Source organism: Canis lupus, chromosome 12, assembly GCF_011100685.1.
Source record: "Canis lupus familiaris isolate Mischka breed German Shepherd chromosome 12, alternate assembly UU_Cfam_GSD_1.0, whole genome shotgun sequence".
NCBI classification, from domain to species: Eukaryota; Metazoa; Chordata; class Mammalia; order Carnivora; family Canidae; genus Canis; species Canis lupus.
Genome location: NC_049233.1, coordinates 46,189,982 through 46,211,569, shown reverse-complemented (window position 1 = coordinate 46,211,569; position 21,588 = coordinate 46,189,982). Strand labels below are relative to the sequence as shown.

Below are 21,588 nucleotides of genomic sequence, written 5' to 3'. Positions count from 1 at the left end.
GGAGCAAGACTAAAGTCACTGGAGGTGAGTTAATAATATTGCTGAAGGGTTTGGGATTATACTAGAGGAAAAAATGGGGGTGAGAAGAAAGGGACAGAATATCCACCTGTGGGCAGAAGATTGAGGAAGAAAGAAGATAGAGTGCTACAAAGATCATCTCAAGTTCCAAAGAGGGGAGGATGCCGAGTGAAAACAGTTGAACCAGACCTCGGTCTTTTCTTATTAAATTACAGTCTCAGGACATGACATGGCTAGATTGTTGTTTGATTGATTTTGGTTAAATTAATGCTTTCAAAGTGGAAGCTCCAATTTAGAATGAGTTATGAACCCTGTAAAAATGATGTAAGCCACCTAAATCTTCTTCTACCTAGAATATCCCTACTTCCTTTACCTAGAATCTTTGCTCATGTTTAGGAGGTAGCTGAGGCTTCAGGGAACCCAAGGAGGTGTCCATCTTAGTACCCTGAGTCTCCTATTATAATTGCCTCTCCTTGAACCTTCTATCCATTTGTCCACCTTTCCTAAAGATAGTAAGTTCTTTGAGGGAAGGGATCATCATTCATTATTCTGATGCTGATGGACAAGTGGACTTAGTCTAGCAGCTCGTGGGTCACCAAAAGGGTTGTTTCAGCACCATCTGATCAAGAGAAGAGCAGGATTTCCACCTACAGAGCATAGATAGTATGATAACCACAGTTTAGACAAGAGAGATAGACAGCTAGAGTTAGAGACAGAGACTGAGACAGAAACAGAGGCAGAGACAGTGCTGTTGAGTATTTTTTGTTTGTTTTTTTGTTGTTTTATTTTGTTTTTGCTAAGTACATTGAGGGAGGATAGACCTCCACAGGATATGTATATTATCCTGTGAAAATTTCCTACACAATGAATTTAATGACTTTTGTTGAGTGTCTCTATGAAGTTGTCAGTGTTTGGGAGCTAAGGACAATTTGACAGATAATTCCACAACTTTGATAAAACCTACATTCTAGTGGGGTGGGGAGGGAGACCGATGGCAGATAGGTAGATACTATAACAGCAAATATATATTATGAAAAAAATAAGAGGATAATGGATGGAGGAGATGGGGAAGGGGGGTCATTTAGGTTGGTTTCAGATATTTGAGCTAAGACCTAAATGACAGGAAGAAGGAAGGACTCAAATACAGGAAAGATTGCAAAAAGAATGTTTCAGGCAGAGGAAAAACAGCATACTTTAAAACCATAGGCAAGAACCACAAGAAAGTCATTGTGGCCAGAGGAGACCATGGCAGAAGATGATGTTGGAGAGGTATGGGTCAGGCCATGTGGGGCCTTAAAGGCCATCACAAGGAATTTGGACTTTATTCTAAGTGAGATGGGAAGGCACTGGAGGATTTTAAAAGGAAAGTAATGTAATTTTGTTTTTAAGAATATCCCTCGGGCAGCCCGGTGGCTCAGCGGTTTAGCACCGCCTTTAGCCCAGGGTGTGATTCTGGAGACCCGGGATCGAGTCCCACATCAGGCTCCCTCCAGAGGGGGAGCTTGCTTCCCCCTCTGCCTGTGTCTCTGCCTCGCTCACGCGCGTGCGCACGCGCTCTGTCTCTCTCATGAATAAATAAATAAAATCTTAAAAAAAAAAAAAAGAATATCCCTCTAGTTGCTATGGGGAGAGTGGATTGTAAAGAAGCAAGAAAACAAGTGTGGAAACATGGCTGAGAGGCTATTCAAGTGTGCAATTATAGCATTCAGGTAGGGTAGAAGCACTAAACACTGACAGAGCAGGACAATGATTTGGATATATTTTGGAGGATATGATGTTCTTTTGATACTTCCACTAGCTCTGAGAATCACTTATGTACCACCTTTCTTCTCCAAAGGTAATCCAACTTTGGTCCAAAACTCCACATCAGATTGTACAGGAATATAATCACTTTTTGGAAGCCACCTAATATTTCCTTCAGGAAAGGTCTCATAAAGACAATACTGATTAAAACAAAACAAAACAAAACAAAACAAAAACAGTAAAACCTAGTCCTAGAGCTCACACATGACAATTCTTGGGCACTTGAGGCTGAAATTCTCATTGCCTCCAGCATGTTTTGTGCCAGCTGAGAAGGCATTGCTATCACCATCACTCCTTATTTGGGTCTCCTCCAGCAGCTTGGCATCAGTCCTCTACTGTTTGGGGTGACATGGTACTAATATAAAACAGGATATGGCACACATATTCCTTGATTTAACACACACACACACATACACACACGTGCTTGGTCATTTGAAAATCTCATTCTTGTTGTCCTCATTTTTGGTGATACTCTCATCATCTGAAATGTAACTTAGATTAATAAAATGGGATAGACATTATCATAAGGACACTTTATGGGTTTTGCTGAGAGCTGCTTCTTATGTGCATGAGAAAAGATACATTTCACTCATCACAATAAAACTACATTGCTTCAAAAAGATGAACTAATCAGAAGCAGCTGGAATGAATTAAAGACACTAACAACTTAGAAATGAGACATAAGTGATCTTGTAGGGGGAAAGTACTTTTAAATTGTTTAAATGTGCTTGTCTAACATGTCACTAAAAGCTGTAATCTTCCATTTTCCATTAACAACTCCATCAATTTTTCCTTAATGTTTTAAATTAACTGTCTTCTCTCAAACATGATGCTGCTCAACATTTGAAGAAAATAGCCCTTGTTTTTCTTTTTTTTTTATTCTGGATTTAGGAAGCTGAAATAATTTTTCATTTGCATTTTTATAAAAGTTTTTTCATTTTAGAAATTGACATGTTTTCTATCATTTTAAATGTCAGAGCACTGCCCCAAAATAAATGTACCTGTCCTTTTTTAAAGTCTATGATGCCTGTGATATTAGAATTATAACTATACCAAGCAGAAGAAAATTACATTGTTTTTATAAAGATACATCATTTTTATAAAAGTCCACAGTGACCCGATTTTCACTTAATTAACTTCATCCATATATCCTTGTTCTTGTCCTTCTTGTAGCAAACTTCCTGGAAAAAAGAAACACAAGAGGGAGAATATGATCGTGTCTCTGGCACCCTATATTGAAAGGAATATGTGTTCATCTATCAGAAGGGATATATAACCCTTCACTTAGTTAGTTGATGTAGCACATCTGGCTAATGGATAAGAGAAATAGAATAGTGTTCACAGACCAAAGAAAACTGAATTTTCTTTTTCTTTAAAAAAAATTATTTATTTTTTCATGAGAGACACAGAGGGGGAGGCAGAGACATAGGCAGAGGCAGAAGCAGACCTCCTGTGGGGAGCCTGATGTAGGACTCAATCCCAGGACCCCAGGATCACGCCCTGAGCCAGGCGGACACTCAACTACTGAGCCACCCAGGTGCTCCAGAAAACCTGAATTTTCATATGAAACTATTAAGCAACCACTACTCATCATGTTGGGAAAGATATCAGACACTCCTTATAAGCCCTATTGAAGCTATTTTGTTTGGCTTTTTTACTGTAGAATGTTTACTAATTCCTTTCAATTTAAGGGATACTTAGTATCAGTTTACATAGACACAAATGTAGGTATTGGGATACAAAGACTAATTAAACACAAACCATGTTCTCAAGGAGCTCAAAATTGGGGGGGGGTATAAAAATCATGTTCAAATTACTATATTGTAATGTGATAGTATCAGATAGGAGAGATTGTTTTATTTTATTTTAATATTATAATAACATTATAGGATCATGGCAGAGTGGTTAATTGTGCCTAATTTGGATAGGGAGAGGAGCACAAATTCTACAAGCCTACCCTATTTTCAATTTAACAGATTTTTTCCTTATATCCTTGTTTTCTTATTAAATAAGGGACATTATTAAACTTGAAAACTTCAAGAGTGACATTTGAAGTGTGCATTGAATAATGAGAAGAGGTCTATAACACTCTGTGACTCTCTCTCAGGCTTAAATTAAGCTGAAGATATGCACAAGATATTCAGGAAAACATTGGACATATATCCTGCCTACTACAATAACTTCAGTTTTTTATGTGCCCAAAAGTAAAGAGAAACAGGAGAAAAACTCCTGATTCAGACTGTGAAATAATCTGATACACATTCCAAGGATCATAGACCCTAACCCCACATAATGGGAAAAGACTGAAAATTTTTTAACAAGGGTGTGGTGGCCATTTTTAAGTATTAGGAAGATTATTTTGGCATGATGCCTTGGTAGAGCATTGTTCCATTATCTTCTAGCAATCAGAGTTGCTTTTGCAAAATTCAGTACCATACTGATACCCAACCCTTTAAAAGCTTAATTTCTCTTTTTGACCTAAAGGTGACCTAGTTTCTCTTTTTAAATCCTAAAGGATCTTTTCTTTATTCTTGGTGTTCTGAAATTTCATCATAGTGTCTTTATTTTCTATGTTAGATTTCTGTTCTTAAAAACTTCTTATGTTACTTCTTAGATAATTCCTTACCCATAATTTTACCTGTTCTCCCTTTCCAAAATTCCAATTAAATAGTCAAACACCTGTTCATTTTTTTTAGTTCTATTTTCTGGGTCATTTCCTCAGCATTATCGTCCCATCCTCCTTCTGAATTCTTTATTTATTTGGTTGGGTTCTGGAAGAAACATATATTATTACATCCCAGAGCCTTCTCCTGTGTTCTGATCATTCCTTTTCTCTACCATCCTGTTCTTATTTCACAGGAGCAGTATCTTTTCTTATGTAAAGTTTCTTCCGCTCTCTAATTTCTGTTTTCCGTGGTTTCCTTTGTTTAATTATATAGTTAGTTGCTTTCATCTGCCTTTCATGTGAAACCTTTCCCAAAATGTTGAATGATACTTGTCTATCAGGTCTTATTTTCAACTTAGGTATGGACAAACTGATTGGAAATTCAAAGTACATAGGCAGGGCTTTTGCATATCTATATATTTAAGGGCACATCACAAAACCAGATTTCAATCGAATAAACATCAAATATCAGTATCCCTCTAGGGCCAACAAAGTTCTCTAGCCCTAACCAGTCTTCAGGTTGATGCTTGGCAGTCACTGATCTGGGAGCAAAGCAAATAGGAACTAGAAGTCTCACCAGTGTAAAAATTCTCCCTAACTCCCTTGAGTTCATCACTTAACCTTCCCTCCCCCTTTCTACTATACCTGGTATTTCCTGTGACCAGAGACTTTTGGATTTTCCTATCTCAGATTTGAACTTCAACCTTGTCTTCTGCTTACCTCTGAGTCTCACATCTTTCTAGGATTCTGTGTCAACTGGCAACTTGCTTCATGAATCCTGTGTACAGATTCAGGTGGAAACTTCCTCTGCTCTACCAAGTCAATGGCCATCCTGCTGTCCACTTTTCATCTTCAGAGACTTTTTCAACATTTCTTCTGTTATTTTTTTCTTCATATTCTGCTTGTAAAATTATAGCAGATGTCAACTCGTTCCTTAACAATTAAGTCTGCAATGCACAAAATAAATAAATAATTTTATATTAGTCTAGGTGCTCTAAAAAGTAGGTTCAGACACATGCCTATGAAAGAAAATGGGGAGGGAGCTTGGAAAGTGTGGAAGAGCCATCACACTGCAATGCAGGTGAAGGGGATATGAAAGGGAGAAAGTTTGAGTGGAAGCATCTTAGAATGCAGTGCAGTTATAAGAGAAGCTCAGCAAGGTGGTCAGGGGGGTTCGTAAGACAAGTTCACTGGTCAGTAGAGTTCTACATTTCCAAGGCATAAGGTCTGACTTATTACCCCTGCCATTTTCAGTCATTGTCTAGGATCAGTCCATTGGAAGCAATGTAGGAGTGAATTTCACAGTGCAGCATCTAGGGCTGTTGGTCAGTAACGCTTTCTGTAGTTGGAGATCTGAAAGGAATATTTATATGCAGATCTTGGGGCTTCTCAACCTCCTTAATCATGAGCTAATGACTTATAAGTCTCTTCCTATATGTGTATACATCCTATTTGTTCTGTTTCTCCGGAGAGCACAGACTAATACACTATGTAAAATGTAAAATAGTACAATCATTTTAGAAAAGAGTGTAGCACATGGACAAACCTGAAGGACTTTATGTTACATAGCATAAACCAGAAACAGAAAAAAAAGAAAAAAGAAAAGAGTGTAGCAATTTCTTGAGGAAAGTTTACATCTGGGGACATTTTTTTTAATTAGAAGAAAACCTGTCAGGGAGCTTGGGTGGCTCAGTCAGTTAAGCCTCTGCCTTTGGCTCAGGTCATGATCCCAGCATTCTGAGATCATGCTGGGCTGGGTCGCTGCTCAGCAGGGAGATTGGTTCTCCCTCTCCCTCTGCCTCTCCCCTCTGCTGCCAGTTTGTGCTCTCTTTCTCTCAAATAAATAAATAAAATCTTTAAAAAGAAGAAAACTTGTCTATAATCTAGTCTCTTATAATCAGGCAGAGGGATTAGGGAAATGCTTATAAATGCTGGAAACCAGCCCATAATAGCAGTTAATATATTTTCAACATTCACTTTTAGAAATAACATTGTTCTGTGTGTTCCAATAATCTGCCATGACCTACTTCCTAAACTACAAAAATAAACTACGAAATTTACATGCCAGAATTTAGTTCTTATTAAAGATAGTAGCATATTTCTTTCAATACAGAAGTAATCAAATGAACCTAGAACAAATTAATAATATCCAAACATGACTGAGGTGTTCCTTAGCTGCACATGCCTTTTTGTACTTAAAGCAGCCCAGTCTTGTCATATGATTAAGGATGTGGAAGTACATTGTAAACCCTAAAGGGCTATGTAAGTGGTGGATACTATTCTAAGCCTAATAAGACATAAAATTGCCCTCAAATATCAATTTTTGTCATATTCTGGAGAATATTCCCAGCAGCATGGGGCCTCCAGCCTCACACAGCATGGAACTTGCAATATTCACTTTTATCTCTACCAGTTACTACTGTTTTTTCCTCTCTCTCTCTCTGTGAGGTCAGTTATTGTATTTATTCCTGAATAGCTACTCTGCTCTATCTAGAAATATTTAAAGTTCTCCTTTAATCTGTGGTTTGTTTGGCTTCATGTTAATGTATCTAGGTATAGGTTTTCCCTTACCTATCCTGTTCCCTTACCTATCCCTTACCTATCCCTTATGTATCATTCTTTAGGCACTTACAATCTGAAGTATTTTTCTTTAATTCGGGGAAGCTCCTTGCTGTTATTTTCTCAAATATCTTCCCTCTTCCATATTTTTTTGTATGGCACTCTTATTTTCCAGATGTTGTCATTTATATTGCTTTCCTATATATATCTTTTGTTATTAATATTTATCATTTTTAATCTCTTTATTCTTTCTTGCTTCATATACAATGAATTTCACAATTTGACCTTCTAGGTTACTAGTTTATCAGGAGATATAGAATATCTCATTTCTCTACATCCTTGTCAAAATTAGTTATTTCATGGTTTTGAATCTATGTTAGTGAATGAACAATGGTGTCTCATCATGATATTGATTCATATTTCCATGTGACTAATAATGTCTACCACGTTTACATATGCTTATTGTCCATTTGTATGTTTTGTTTGGAGAAATGTCTATTCAGATCCTTTGCCCATTTTATAGCTGAATTATTTAGTCTATTATTACTGAGTTGTAAGAGGTTTTTTTTATATTTTAGATATAAGTCCATTATCAGATATATGATTTACAAATATTTCCCCCCACTTCTGTGTGGATTTTTTTTTTCACTTTCTTGATAATGTCCTTTGAAGCAAATTTTTAAAAAAATTTTAACTAAATCCAGTTTACCCATTTTTTGTTTTGTTGCTTGTTCTTTCAGTGTCATCTAAGAATCCATTGTCATATCTAAAGTCATGAAAAGTAAATAAATAAATAAATAAATAAATAAATAAATAAAGTCATGAAAATTTAACTCTCTGTTTTCTTCTTTGAATTTTATAGTTTGGTTCCTACATTTACACCTTAATACATTTGCAGTTCATTTTTCTTTATTTTTTAAAAGATTTTATTTATTTACTCAGGAGTGACACAGAGACATAGGCAGAGGGAGAAGCAGGCTCCCCACAAGGAGCTCAATGTGGGGCTTGATCACAGGACCCTGGGATTATGCCCTGAGTTGAAAGCAGATGCTCAACCACTGAACCATCCAGGCGTCCCGAGTTAATTTTCTTTATAACGTGAAGTGATCCAATAATTATCCACTTTGCCCCAGTACCATTTATTAGAAATATTATTCTTTCCTCCCTTGAGTGGTTTTGGAAAAAATCAGTTGACCATAGACATGTGGATTTATTTCTGGGCTCTCAATTTTGTTCCACCAATCTAAAGCCAGACCTTGAAGATATTATGGGTTTGGTTCCAGACCAAAAGAGCAAATAAAGCAATAAAATGAGTCAGATGATTTTTCTGTTTCCCATTTCATGTAAAAGGTAGGTTTTAAAAAAAAAGTTATGTTTACACTATATTGTAGTCTTTTAAGTGTGCAATAACATTATTTCTTTAAAAAACTACATACCTTGGAGTGCCTGGGTGGCTCAGTCGCTAGTGTGCCTGCCTTTAGTTCAGGTTGTGTTCTCAGGTGCTGGAATTGGACCCAGAATGGAGCTCCCTGCTCAATGGGGAGTCTGCTTCTCTATCTCCCTCTGCCCCTCCCCTCTGCTCAGGAACTCTCTCTCAAATAAATAAATGAATTATTTTTAAACTACATATCTTAATTTAAAAATACTTTATAACTTAAAAAATGCTATCATCTGAGCTTTCAACAAGTCATAATCACTGATCACAGATCACCATAACAAATATGATGAAATAATGAAAAAGTCTGAAGTATTGTGAGAATCACCAAAATGTGACACAGAGACATGAAGTGAACAACTGCTGCTGGAAAAATGGCACAAATAGATTTGTTTGATGCAGGGTTGTCACAAACTTTCAATTTGTAAAATGTGCAATATCTGCAAAGTGCAATAAAGTGAAGCACAATAAAATGAGGTATGCCTGTATATATCAATCATTGTGCCAATACTGCACTGTCTTGATTACTGTCACTTTGTAGTAAATCAGGAAGTGTGAGTCCTCCAATTTTGCTCTTTTTTCCAATATTGTTTAGGCTACTCTGGGTCCCTTATAATTCCATATGAACTTTAGAATCAGTTTGTCCATTATTGCAAAAATGGAAGCTGGAATTTTGGCAAGGATTTCACTGGATAGAAGCTAAGATGGCAGAGAGTAGGGGGACCCTATGATTGTCTCATCCCTTGAACACAGCTAGATAAATATGAAATCATTCCAGACACCCAAGAAGTCAATCTGAGGACTGACAGAACAAATTGCACAATTAAACATGGAGAAGAGGCCACATCATGGAAGGTAGGATATGCAGAGACACAATTTGTGGGAGAAAAGGATGGCTAGTGCTATGGAGAGGAGGGAGCCCTGGTGACGGAGAAAGGAAGGGGGTGGGCGGAGAGAAGAGAGAGTGAGAGAAGTGCCCAGGGGATCGCAAAAGGAAAACATTTCCCCTAAGCATTTGATTGGAAAAATGAGAGGGACTGATTATCTTGAGTTTTTACAACAGTGGAGCTCTACCACCGAAGTTTTTGAGGTCTGTGCCTAGGGGCACTGCAGCCCTCCTGTGGAGAAAGATGGCAGAAACCCTGGAATGCACTGGGAGAGATAGTTTTCCCTTCTTGGAGTGCATCTGGGAGAGGCAACATTGCCTATCAGGGGACAAAGAGCTGCACCACTATACTCCCCTGCCCCTCAGTATATGGACAGAGATACCTGCTGAAGTTAGGTACCCTGGACACCTAATTTTTGCTATGCTTTACTCAAAATTCCAAGCTTCTATATGTTGGTGAAATACTTCTTCTGCACCAGCCCCAATACATCAAGACCCTCCCCAAGAGGACCAGTGCACTCTATACCATGTCCAGTCCTAAGGTTTGGAGTTTAAAATTCAGCCAGCCTGCCTGGACTAAACACAGGTGTACTGTGCTGCCAGGTGGGCAGACGGCCCAGACACAGATAGAATGAAGGCAGGGATCTGAGGGATCCCTGGGACACAAAAAGGGAGATTGTTCACTCTTCTGTAAGAGCTTCCCAGACAGTGATGGGCCCAAACACCTTTGTCCAGGGAGGAGGGAGAGGGCTGGCACCATTTTCCTCCCCTGTACCTCAAGCATAAACTAGCTTTGGTAAGCACAGTGCCAACAGTGGAGGCTTAAATCACTTACACCAACCTCTGCAGGTGCTTCTTTTCTCAGGCAAGTATGCCAGAAAAGCAGTGCTGTGCATTCCTTCGATAGAAGATCAGCACAATCTCTGCACACACACCAAGTCTACTGACCACAGTGTGCTGCAAAGCTTCAGTTCTCAGGGAAATAGTATCAGGCCCCTTTAAACAAACAGACTACAGCAGACCTTGTTAAAACTCACCACACACTAGAAAAGGTCCAAGCACTCCCCACTGCAGCAAAGAGAAATTGTAGAGTACTGACCTACGGAAAGAGCAGTCAAAACACAGCAGCAGAGTGCACATAGCACACTAGAAACCATTCCTGAAGCACCAGGCTCTGAAAAGTATATGACCTCTTCATAATAAAGCCACTACTCTCAGCAGAGAAACAACACGCTTTTCTAACACAAAAAAGAAAACACAGACCTCAACAAAATGCCAAAATGGAAGAATTAATCCCACAAGAAAAGGTCACAGCCAGAGATCTAACTGAAACAGATTTAAGTAATATGCATGATCCAAAATTTATAGCTGGGCTTGAAAAAAGCATAGATGCATAGAAGACACTAGGAAGTCCTTTACTGCAGAGATAAAAGAAACTAGACAGGCCAAAATAAAAAATGTTATAACCAAGATGTGAAATTAATTGGCTGTAATGGCCACAAGAATGGAAAGGTAGAGGAATGAATAAATTATATAGAAGATAAAATTAGGGAAAATAACGAAGCTGAAAACAAGAGGAAAAGAAAAATATTGGCTCATGAATGTAGACTTGGGGAACTCAGTGACTTCATAAAGCATAATAACATTTGTATCATAAAAGTGCCTGAATAAGAAGAGAGAAGAAAAGGAGCAAAAGGTCTATTTGACCAAGTTATAGCTGAAAACTTCTCTAATCTGGGGAAGGAAGCAGACATCCAAATACAGGAGGCACAGAGTACTCCCATCAAAATCAATAAAACCAGACCAACAGCAACACATACCATAGTAAAATTTGCAAAATATAGATATAAGGGAAAAAATCCTAAAAGCAGCAAGGGAAAAGAAATCCCTATAAGAGAAGACAAAAAGGTAACAGTAGACCTGTCCACAGAAACTTCCAAGGCCAGGAGACAGTGACATGATATATTCAATGTGCTGAAAGGTAAAAATACGCAGCCAAGAATATTATATCCAAGAAGGCTGTCATTCAGAATAGAAAGAGAGTTAAAGAGTTTCTAAGACAAACAAAAACTAAAGAGTTTGTGACCACTAAACCAGCCCTGCAAGAAATATTAAAGGGGACTCTTTGAGTGGGAAAGAAAGATCAAAACTGACAAAAACTAGAAAGGAACAGAGAAAATATACAGAAACAATGACTTAAGAAGTAATAAAATGGCACTAAACTAAAATCTATCAATAATCCCTCTGACTCTAAATGGACTACAGGCTCCATTTAAAGACATAGGGTATCAGAATGAATCAAAAAAGAAGACCCATCTAAATGCTGCCTATAAGAGACTCACTTTAGAGCTAAAGACAACTGCAGATTGAAAGTGAGAGGTTGGAGAACAATTTATCACACTAATAGACATAAAAATAAAGCCAGAGTATCCATACTTATAATAGACAAATGGTTTTAAACCAAAGACTGTAACATGAAATAAAGAAGGGTACTATAACATAATAAAGGGATCTATCCAACAAGAAGATCTAACGATTGTAAATATTTATACCCCCAGCTTGGAAACCCCAAATATATAAAACAACTAACAAATAAAAAGGAACTCATTCATAAAAATACAATAATATGAGGGGACTTTAACACCCCACTTACAGCAATGGACAGATAATCTAAACCAAAAATCAACAAAGAAATAATGGCTTTGAATGACACTGGACTAGATGGACTTAACAGATAATATTCAGAACATTTCATCCTAAAGCAGAAGAATACACATTCTGTTTAAGTGTGCATGGGACATTCTCCAGAATACATCATATACTGGGTCACAAATCAGGCCAGAACAAGTACAAAAAGATTGAGATCATACCATGCATATTTTTTGACCACAACATTATGAAACTTGAAGTCAACCACAAGAAAAAAATTGGAAAGACCACAAATATATAGAGGCTAAAGAACATCCTACCAAAGAATGAATGGGTTAACTGGAAAATTAAAGAAGAAATTTAAAACAACAACAACAACAACAACAAAAACATGGTACAAAACTTTTGGGATGCAGCAAAAGCAGTCCTAAGAGGGAAGTATATAGCAATACAGGCCTACCTCAAGAAACAAGAAAAACCTCAAGTACACAAACTTTCACCTAAAGGAAATAGAAAAAGAACAACAAATGAAGCTTAAAGCCAGCAGAAGAGGAAATGATAAATATTAGAGAAGAAATAAATTATGTAGAAACAAACAAAACACCCAGTAGGACAGATCAATGAAACTAGGAGCCGGTTCTTTGAAAAAATTAATAAAATTGATACACTTCTAGCCAGACTTACCAAAAAGAAAAAAGAAAGGACCCAAATAAATAAAATCACAAATGAAAAAGGAGCGATCATAACCAACACCTCAGAAATATAAACAATTATAAGTTAATATTATGAAACACTATATGCTAAAAATTTGGGCGATCTGGAAGAAAGGAATACATTCCTAGAAACATGTAAACTGCCAAAACTGAAAGAAGAAGAAATAGAAAACTTGAACAGACTCATAACCAGCAAAGAAATTGAATCAGTAATCAAAAAACTTCCAACAAACAAAAGTCCAGGGCCAGATGACTTCCCAGGGGAATTCTACCAAACATTTAAAGAAGAATTAATACTTATTCTTCTCAAACTGTTTCAGAAAATAAAAATGGAAGGAAATCTTCCAAACTCGTTCTACAAGCTCAGCATTACCCTGATTCCAAAATCAGGCAAAGACCCCACTATAAAAGAATTAAAAGCCAATATCCCTGATGGAGACAGATATAAAAATTGTCAACAAAATGCTAGCAAATCAAATCCAACAGTACATTGAAAGAACCATTCACCATGATCAAGTGGGATTTATTCCTTGGTTGTAAGGGTGGTTCGATATTCAGAGATCAATCAATGTGACACACCACATTAATAAAAGAAAGAATAAGAACCATACTCCTCTCAATAGAGGAGAGGAAAAATCATTTGACATAATACAGCATCCATTCTTGATAAAAATCCTCAACAAAGCAGGGACAGAGGCAACATACTTCAACATCATGAAGGCCATATATGAATGACCTACAGCCAATATCCCTCAATGGAGAAAAACTGAAAGTCTTTCCCCTATGGTCAGGAACAAGACAAGGATGTTCACTCTAATCACTGTTATTTAACATAGTACTGGAAGTCTTAGCCTCATGAGTCAGAAAACAAGAAGAAATAAAAGGCATCCAAATCAGCAAGGAAGAGGTCAAACTTTCACAATTCACAGATGACATGATACTCTATGTAGAAAACCTGAAAGATTGGTAGAACTGATACAGGAATTCAATAAAGCCATAGGATACACAATCAGCATACAGAAATCTGTTGCATTTTTATTCACCAATAATAAAGCAGCAGAAAAAGAAATCAAGAAATTGATCCCATTCACAATTATACCAGAAACCATAAGATTCGTAGGAATAAGCTTAACCAAAGAGGTGAAAGATCTGTACTCTGAAAACTATGGAACACCTAAGAAATAAATTGGAGATGACGCAAAGAAATGGAAAAACATTCCATGCTCATGGATTGGATAAATAAATATTGTTAAAATGTCTATACAACCCAAACAATCTACACATTTAATGCAATTTTTCACAGAGCTAGAACAAACAATCCTAAAATTTGTATGAAACCACAAAAGACCCCAAATAGCAAAGGCAACCTTGAAAAAGAAAAGGAAAGCTGGAAGCATCAAATTAAAGTCTTCAAGCTATATTACAAAGCTGTAATCATCAAGACATTATGGTACTGGCACAAAAACAGATAGATTAATAGAACAGAATAGAAAACCAAGAAATGGACCCACAACTATATGGTTAATTCATTCAACAAAGCAGGAAAGAATATCCAATGGAAAAAAAGAGTCTCTTCAGCAAATGGTATTGGGAAAACTGGACAGTAACATGTTGAGGAATGAAACTGGACCACTTTCTTACACCAGACACAAAAATAAATTCAAAATGGATGAAAGACCTAAATGTGAGACAGAAAACCATCAAAATCTTAGGACCAAAATCCTAGCTCCAGCTGAGGTCAAAGAAGTTGCTCCTCTTTGACCTCAGCTGGAGTAACTTCTTACTAGACATATCTCCAGAGGCAAGGGAAACAAAAGCAAAAATTAACTATTGGGACTTCAACAAGATAAAAGCTTCTTTTTTTAAAATAAAATTTTATTTATTTATTTATTCATTCACTAGAGACACACAGAGAGAGGCAGAGACACAGGCAGAGGGAGAAGCAGTCTCCTCACAGGGAACCTAATGTGGGACTTAATCCCAGATCCCCAGATCACACCCTGAGCCAAAGGCAGGTGCTAAACCACTGAACATGCAGGCGTCCCCCAAAAAAAGCATCTTAACAGTGAAGAAAACTATCAACAAAATTAAAAGGCAACTTCTGGAATGGGAAAAGATGTTTGCACATGACATAACTGATAAATGGTTAGTATCCAAAATCTATAAAAAACTTATAAAACTAAGTAACCCCTCAAAAAATAACCCAGTTAAAAAATGGGCAGAAGACAGAAGACTTTTTTCCAAAGGAGACATCCAGATGCCTAACACAGACACGTGATAATATGCTCAACATCACTCATCATTAGGGAAATACAAACCAAAACTACAATGAGCCAGCACCTCACACCTGTCAGAACAGCTAAAATTACCAATACAGGAAACAACAGATGCTTGGTGAGGATGTGGAGAAAGGAGAACTCTCTTACACTGTTGGTGGAAATGCCAACTGGTGCAGCCACTCTGGAATACAGTATGGAAGTTCCTCAAAAATTTAAAAATAGAACTACCCTAAAACCCAGCAATAGTGCTACTAGGTAGTATCCAAAGGATATAAAAATACTAATTTGAAGGGCCACATGCACAAGCAGCATTATCAACAATAGCCAAAATATGGAAACAGCCCAAGTGTCCATCAACTGATGGCTAAAGAAGATAAGTAGTTATGGATATAGATATAAAGTATATATGTAGATATAGTATATAAGTACATATGTATATACACTTACAATGGAATATTACTCATAAAAAAGAATGAAATCTTGCCATTTGCAATGATGTGGATGGAGCTAGAGTGTATTATGCTAAGCAAAATAAGTGAAACAAAGGCAAATATCATATGATTTCACTCATATGTGGAATTTAACAAAAAAAAAAAACATGAACATAGGGGAAAAACATAAAAGAGAGAGAGGCAAACAATTAAGAATAGGGAACTTAAGTATACTTAACTAGGGACTCTTAAATATAAAGATAAACTCAGGCTTCCTGGAAGGGAAGTGAGTAGGGGGATGGGCTAAATCGGTGATGGGTATTAAGGAGGGAACTGGTTGTGATGAGCACTGGGTGTTATTTGTAAGTGACAAATCACTAAATTTGACTCCCAAAACTAATTTTACACTATATGTTAACTAACTGGAATTTAAATAAAAACTCAAGCAAACAAAAAAGATTGCACTGAATCTTAAAATAAATTTGGGTACTATTGACATCTTAACAATATTAAATCTTCCAATCCATGAACATGAGCTGTGTATGTCTTTTCAGTTATTCAGGTTTTCTTTCATTCCTATCAACAGCAATGTACAAGTCTTGCACCTCCTTGGTTACATTTATTAGTCCATTTTACTGTCCATTCTTCCTTAATGCTTGTTTTTGCAGGAGGAAATATCCTCTAATGTAGCATTTTAACATTGTAATGATTTTTTTTACTATTTTTTACTATTTTGTACTATTTTACTATTCATATCAGTGGCTGCTCTAGACCTGACCATATATATGCTAACTTCTCTGATTTATACAGACTTAGCTCCAGTGTTTTATATATTTTTTCCTCCTTTTTGTAATTTTATTGTTGTATATATCACATTGTAAATGTTATAAGCTCAATACTAAATTCTTAATCATGATTTTATACATTTTGAATAAACAGAGAAAGGAGGAGACCAAGTTTATATATTGTTCTATTATTCCGTATTTATCATTTCTGGATCTCGTAATTTGTTTTTATAGAATCAAATTACCATCTGGGGTTATTTCCTTGGCCAGGTACAGCTTTGCTCCCACCTAGCTCTTTTCTTACATTACTGGAAAATATATTACATTTTTACATGCTATAGGTCCAACAATATATTATATACATATTATACAATGCTTTTTAATCAGTTAAGAAAGTAAAATAAATATATATTCATATTCCCTTCTAACTACACAATTACATAATTGCATTCATGAGTGCTCTGTCTTTTTATGTGTATTCAAATGACCATCTGGGGTTACTTACTTTTAGCCTGAAGAATAACTTCCTTTAGCATTTTTGTCAGGTGGAACTGCTAGCAACAAATTCTCTCAGTTTCTGCTTACCTGGAAATGCCTCTATTTCACCTTCATTTTTGAAAGCAAGCTTCACTGGATATAGGATTCTTGGTTGGTAGTTTTGGGTTTTGAATAGTTTGAATATGTTATCCCACTGCCTCTCAGTCTCCATTATTTCTTATGAAATGTCATTTGCCAGTCATATTGGAGTTCCCTTGTAAGTGATGAGTCATTTTTCTCTTCCTACTTTCAAAACTCTGTCTTTGACTTTCAGCGTTTTTACTATGATCCATCTGCTTGTAGGTCTCTTAGTGTTTATTTTACTTGGAGTTCATTGAACTTCCTAAATGCTGTAGATTAATGATTTCCAAAAAATTTGGGAGGTTTTTGGCCATTATTTCTTCAAATATTTTTTCTGCTCCTTTCAGTCCTCTCCTCCTGGTACTGGCATTATATGTATGTTGATGCACTTAAGGATATCCCACATTTCTGAAGCTCTGTTCATTTGTCTTCATTCTTTCTCTCTCTTCTTCAAATTGCACAATCTCTATTGATCTGTTTTCAAGTTTGCTAATTCTTTCTTCTGCCAGTTCAAATCTACTTTTAAATTTCTCTAATGAATGTCTCATTTTAGTTGTACTTACCTAATCCAGCCTTTCCATTTGGCTCTTTCTTATAATTGTATCTGTTATTGACATTCTCTATTTGATATGACCCTATATTCTTACCTTCCTCTACATCTTTAATCATGGTTCCTTTTAATTCTTGAACATATTTACAGTGGCTTTGAAGTCTTTATTAAAGACTTATTTCAATATGTGGTCACTCTCATAGGCAGTTTTTATTGCTTGGAGTTTTTTTCAGAGTATGGGTCAGACTTAGTTTCCTTGCATGTCTCATGATTTTTTTGTTTGAAACTGGTCATTTGAGATAATATATTGTAGCAACTCTACGTACTGCCCCTGCCTTCCAGCACTTGCTATTGTTTGTTTGTTTACTATGTTTAGTAACTAGCTGGATTATTTTAATTTATTTATTTAGTTATTGCCTCCCACAGCATGAAGACTCTGATGTTGATTCTCAGAGAGCACAGCCTTGGGTATACCCAGAGTCACCCAAGGATGATAGTGGCTTCAGTGTGGCTCTCTTTGACTATCTCTTTCCACTAATTGCTCAATGATTGCTCTATTGTTTTAATAAGGCCCTGGGGCACCAACTGACCCACAACTGTCCAATTAACTCAGGTAATGGCTTTCAGGGCCCCACTATTCTGTACAGTGTCTTGCTCAAGATAGAGCCTCCATTACATGAAGGAATGGGAAGAAGAAAAGAGCCAGCAATATTGACAATATTCACCCAGAACTTAGCCTCAGCCATAGTTAGCTAGGAGCAGGATTAGAAATGCTGAAGTTTTTCCTCTAAAGAAGATAGCCCTCTGACCAGGAGTTAAGGGGAGAGTGTCTTATATTCTGGGCATTACCACTCTGCGGAAGAGTTTCTGTCTTGCTGAGCAGGAAAGGGGATGTGGGTGTAGGTTTCCTTTAAATACCAAAGAGCCTCACTATTCTTACCAGGTTTTAATATGTTTTCTTGAATAAATATTTGTTATATGCCCTTAAGGACATTTGCAGGTCCTTTTGATAAGTAGGTTTTAAAAAATCATTTTCACCATTTTCACTGAAGAGCAGGTCTGTGGAGCTTCTCATACTTCATTCCAAACTATTTAGACTTCTTAATTCTTCATTAGGCTGAATGATTTGGTGAGTTTTCAATAGCCTTAATTTATTCTACTCACATAGATTATATTATGAATGGGAGTGCCTGGGTGGCTCAGTCGGTTAAGCATCTGTCTTCAGCTCAGGTCATGATCTCAGGGTCCTGGGATCAAGCCTCACATCGGGCTCCCTGCTCATCGATGAGTCTGCTTCTCCCTCTTCCTCTCCCTCTGTGATCTCTCCCGCTCTCACTTTCTCTCAAAGGAATAAATAAAATCTTTGTAAAAGATTCTATTAAAGGTTGCCTGGGTGGCTCAGTCAGTTAAGCATCTGCCTTTGGCTCAGGTCATGATCTTGGGGTCCTAGGAGAGTCCCACATTAGGTTCCCTGCTCTGTAGGGAGCCTGCTTCTCCCTCTGCCTCTGCCTGCTGCTCCTCCTGCTTGTGCTCTCTTTCTCTCTCTCTCTCTCTGACAAATAAAAAAGCAAAATCTTTTTTAAAAAATATTATTAATGGAGTATGCAGCAAAAAAAATTAGAATATGGATCAAAAGGGGAAGGTAAAAGAAATAAGCATAGATTCCTGGGTACTACTTTCTGCTACTGTTTCAAGTTCAAGATTAAGAATGAGTGATGGGTATATTAGTTAACTTGAGCTGCTTATACATTTTTCTAGACCATATTATGGTTTCTACTTTATGGGAGAAATTTCAGGCAGTTAGGCAAGATCAAAGGTAAGGCCAAAAAATTTGTTCCACGTTTGGATCATTAAAATGTTTGCCCATCCTTCAATTTGTTTTTGTGTGCCAGGAAACATTGAAGAATTCAAGGTTCCTATAGCAACTTTTTAGTTTCTATACCAGCTGTACTCATTAGCCACTCTGGAGAATGACCTGAGGTCTGACTTCTTAAAGAACACAGATTCTTCCTTTCTCTGGAGTCACAGTGCATGGTTTAGGCTCCCACTAAAATATTTCATCTTATGTTCTACCACTGAGGCCTTGTGTGCCCTTAAAAAACATATTTAACTGCTTAGTTTCTCTCATTTTAGATACTTTCTTTCATTTTCAATAATTTAGAAGGGATTAATCTCCTGTCAGACATCATGTAGTTTATAAAAGAAAAAAATGTCCTCCTGAATTATGTTGTTATGCAGTTTTTCATTTCACTATTCTTTTATAACTGGATAATAATAATGAACACTTTTTTCTTCAAAATCTTGAATTTCAGTCAATAAAGAGTCCTAAATCCTCTTGAACAGCATATGAACAGCTCCTTAATTTGTCATTTTACTCTTGTAATTCTACCAAAAGCTTTATCTGCAGATGAATGTAGATTTCTCTTCTAATACATGTGAGGTGTGCTTAGAATTTTTTGAGAAATAAGCCATAAGCATTTGTGCATGTATAAAGTTAGTATTTGAAAATAAGAAATACTTGGTTTAGAAGCAGAGAAAAAATTTGAAGAGAATGTGAAACATGTGAATTACAAGATTGATTTGAAACATGATTTCCCTTAACCACTACATTAAATAATAAACTGCCTACTGTATCCAAAAGTGCTAGTATTGTTCTTCCATTTAGGGTGTTTCTTCAAGAATGAAAGATCCAATCCCATAACTTCCACCCAGCCCATTGTTTGTCACTGTATGGATTTATCAAATAAGTATTAACACTTTTTGGGTGCTTATTATGTTCTAGGTGTTGTTCTAAGTGCTTTACATGTACTAAGTTTCACATTCCAACCCCATGAAACAGGCACTCTTATTACCTCTATTTTAAAGATAATTAGAAATATACACTGTGGCTTAAGAGTCCATGCTCTAAACACTAAATATAGTACTTCATGGAATAACTCACTATGTTTGAGAACACCTATAATCATAAAAGAGAGCAAAGCTCAGTGACCCCTCCCACAAATATTTAACCTAAGTGTTGCAATTTGAGGGAGCCCAAAAAAGAGCACCTCCATTCTCTAAGTTTTTCACCAGTTGAGATGTAAAATGAAATTTTAGGGCAGAAGAAAGGAAGGTTAAGATATTACTTTTTATTACTGACTTAAGTAATATTGAAGAATGTGGCTTCCATCCCGAAGGCAAGTCTCAGAACTGGACAGGATTAAATACCTGTTCCCAGGAGTCTCCATGACTCCTACATGGGGCCTACATCTGTAAAACCTATGTGTGATGCAGGCATCTGTAAATCTCTATGCATGGTGTACACATCTGTAAAAACTTGCATTCTGGAGGAGAAGAGCCAGACACAGGTTCTGTGGAAAGGCCAGCTCCCAAGATGAAGAATAGAGGAAGGGTCTGAATTATACTCACCAGTTTTTCCTTCCAAACTCGGCAAAGACACACCCCATCCTATATTGTTTGGAGTCATGCTGGACTTAACAATATAACTGAGTTCCATCCAAATCCTTTTCATAATTTCAAGATCTATAATCTCAGACCCTCTCTAAAAGTACAGTTTATGATATTCTCAACAAGAATTCAACCTTCCTTCCTGTCATTAGTCATAAAACAGATTCTTACAAACACCACCATTGTTAGCAGGTTCTATGCTCTAAGGCATAGAGTCTATGTCCTTTCTTCCTCTGAGTGGAATTTGTCCCAGTGAGAGCTGATGCTAGCAACATTCCTCTCAGGTGCCTCAGCAATCTGAATTCCTCCTTCAAGATGTGTTCTCTGGTGGCTTGGCAAAATTAGAATAAACATAGAATTTGGAATTTGGAGTACTGAATTAAATTCTACCTGTGCAAGTTTCTAAGTGTCCCTTGAACATATTGTATAGGCTTGCTGAATTTTAGTTTCCTCATGAATAAAGTGTAGATAATGATAATAAAAAAATCTCAAGGGATAATCTTTATAGGATGATATGAGATCATAAATTTTGGAAAGTGAAAAGCACCATATAAATATAAGTGCTTATAAGCACTTTAAGTCATCATTACCTAGCCCCGAATAGCATTAATAATTGTTATTGCTATTATTACAATTGAATTTTTAGTAATATTTATTCAGTATTGCCAGATCTAAGAATACTCCTGGTCAGATCACATTTCTGAAATGTAACTGCTGCATTTGGACATATTATTTATTATTAGAAATGAA

The 21,588-nt window shown here is 36.6% G+C and overlaps 1 long non-coding RNA gene across 4 annotated transcripts in view; it reads right to left on the bottom strand.

Annotated features, from left to right (window-relative positions):
- Nucleotides 1-2,692: 2,692 nt before the first annotated feature.
- LOC102152711 overlaps nt 2,693-21,588 on the bottom strand; it is a 58,602-nt gene continuing 39,706 nt past the window's right edge. For 3 of the 4 annotated variants that reach the window (XR_005367446.1, XR_005367448.1, XR_005367447.1), the window contains 2 exons: nt 5,207-5,433; nt 2,693-3,002 (listed from right to left, as the gene is read on the bottom strand). This is a non-coding gene — a long non-coding RNA (uncharacterized LOC102152711). Of the gene's footprint in view, nt 3,003-5,206; nt 5,434-20,799; nt 21,159-21,588 lie in introns of those variants that run through there. The other variant, XR_005367449.1, reaches the window with a different exon arrangement.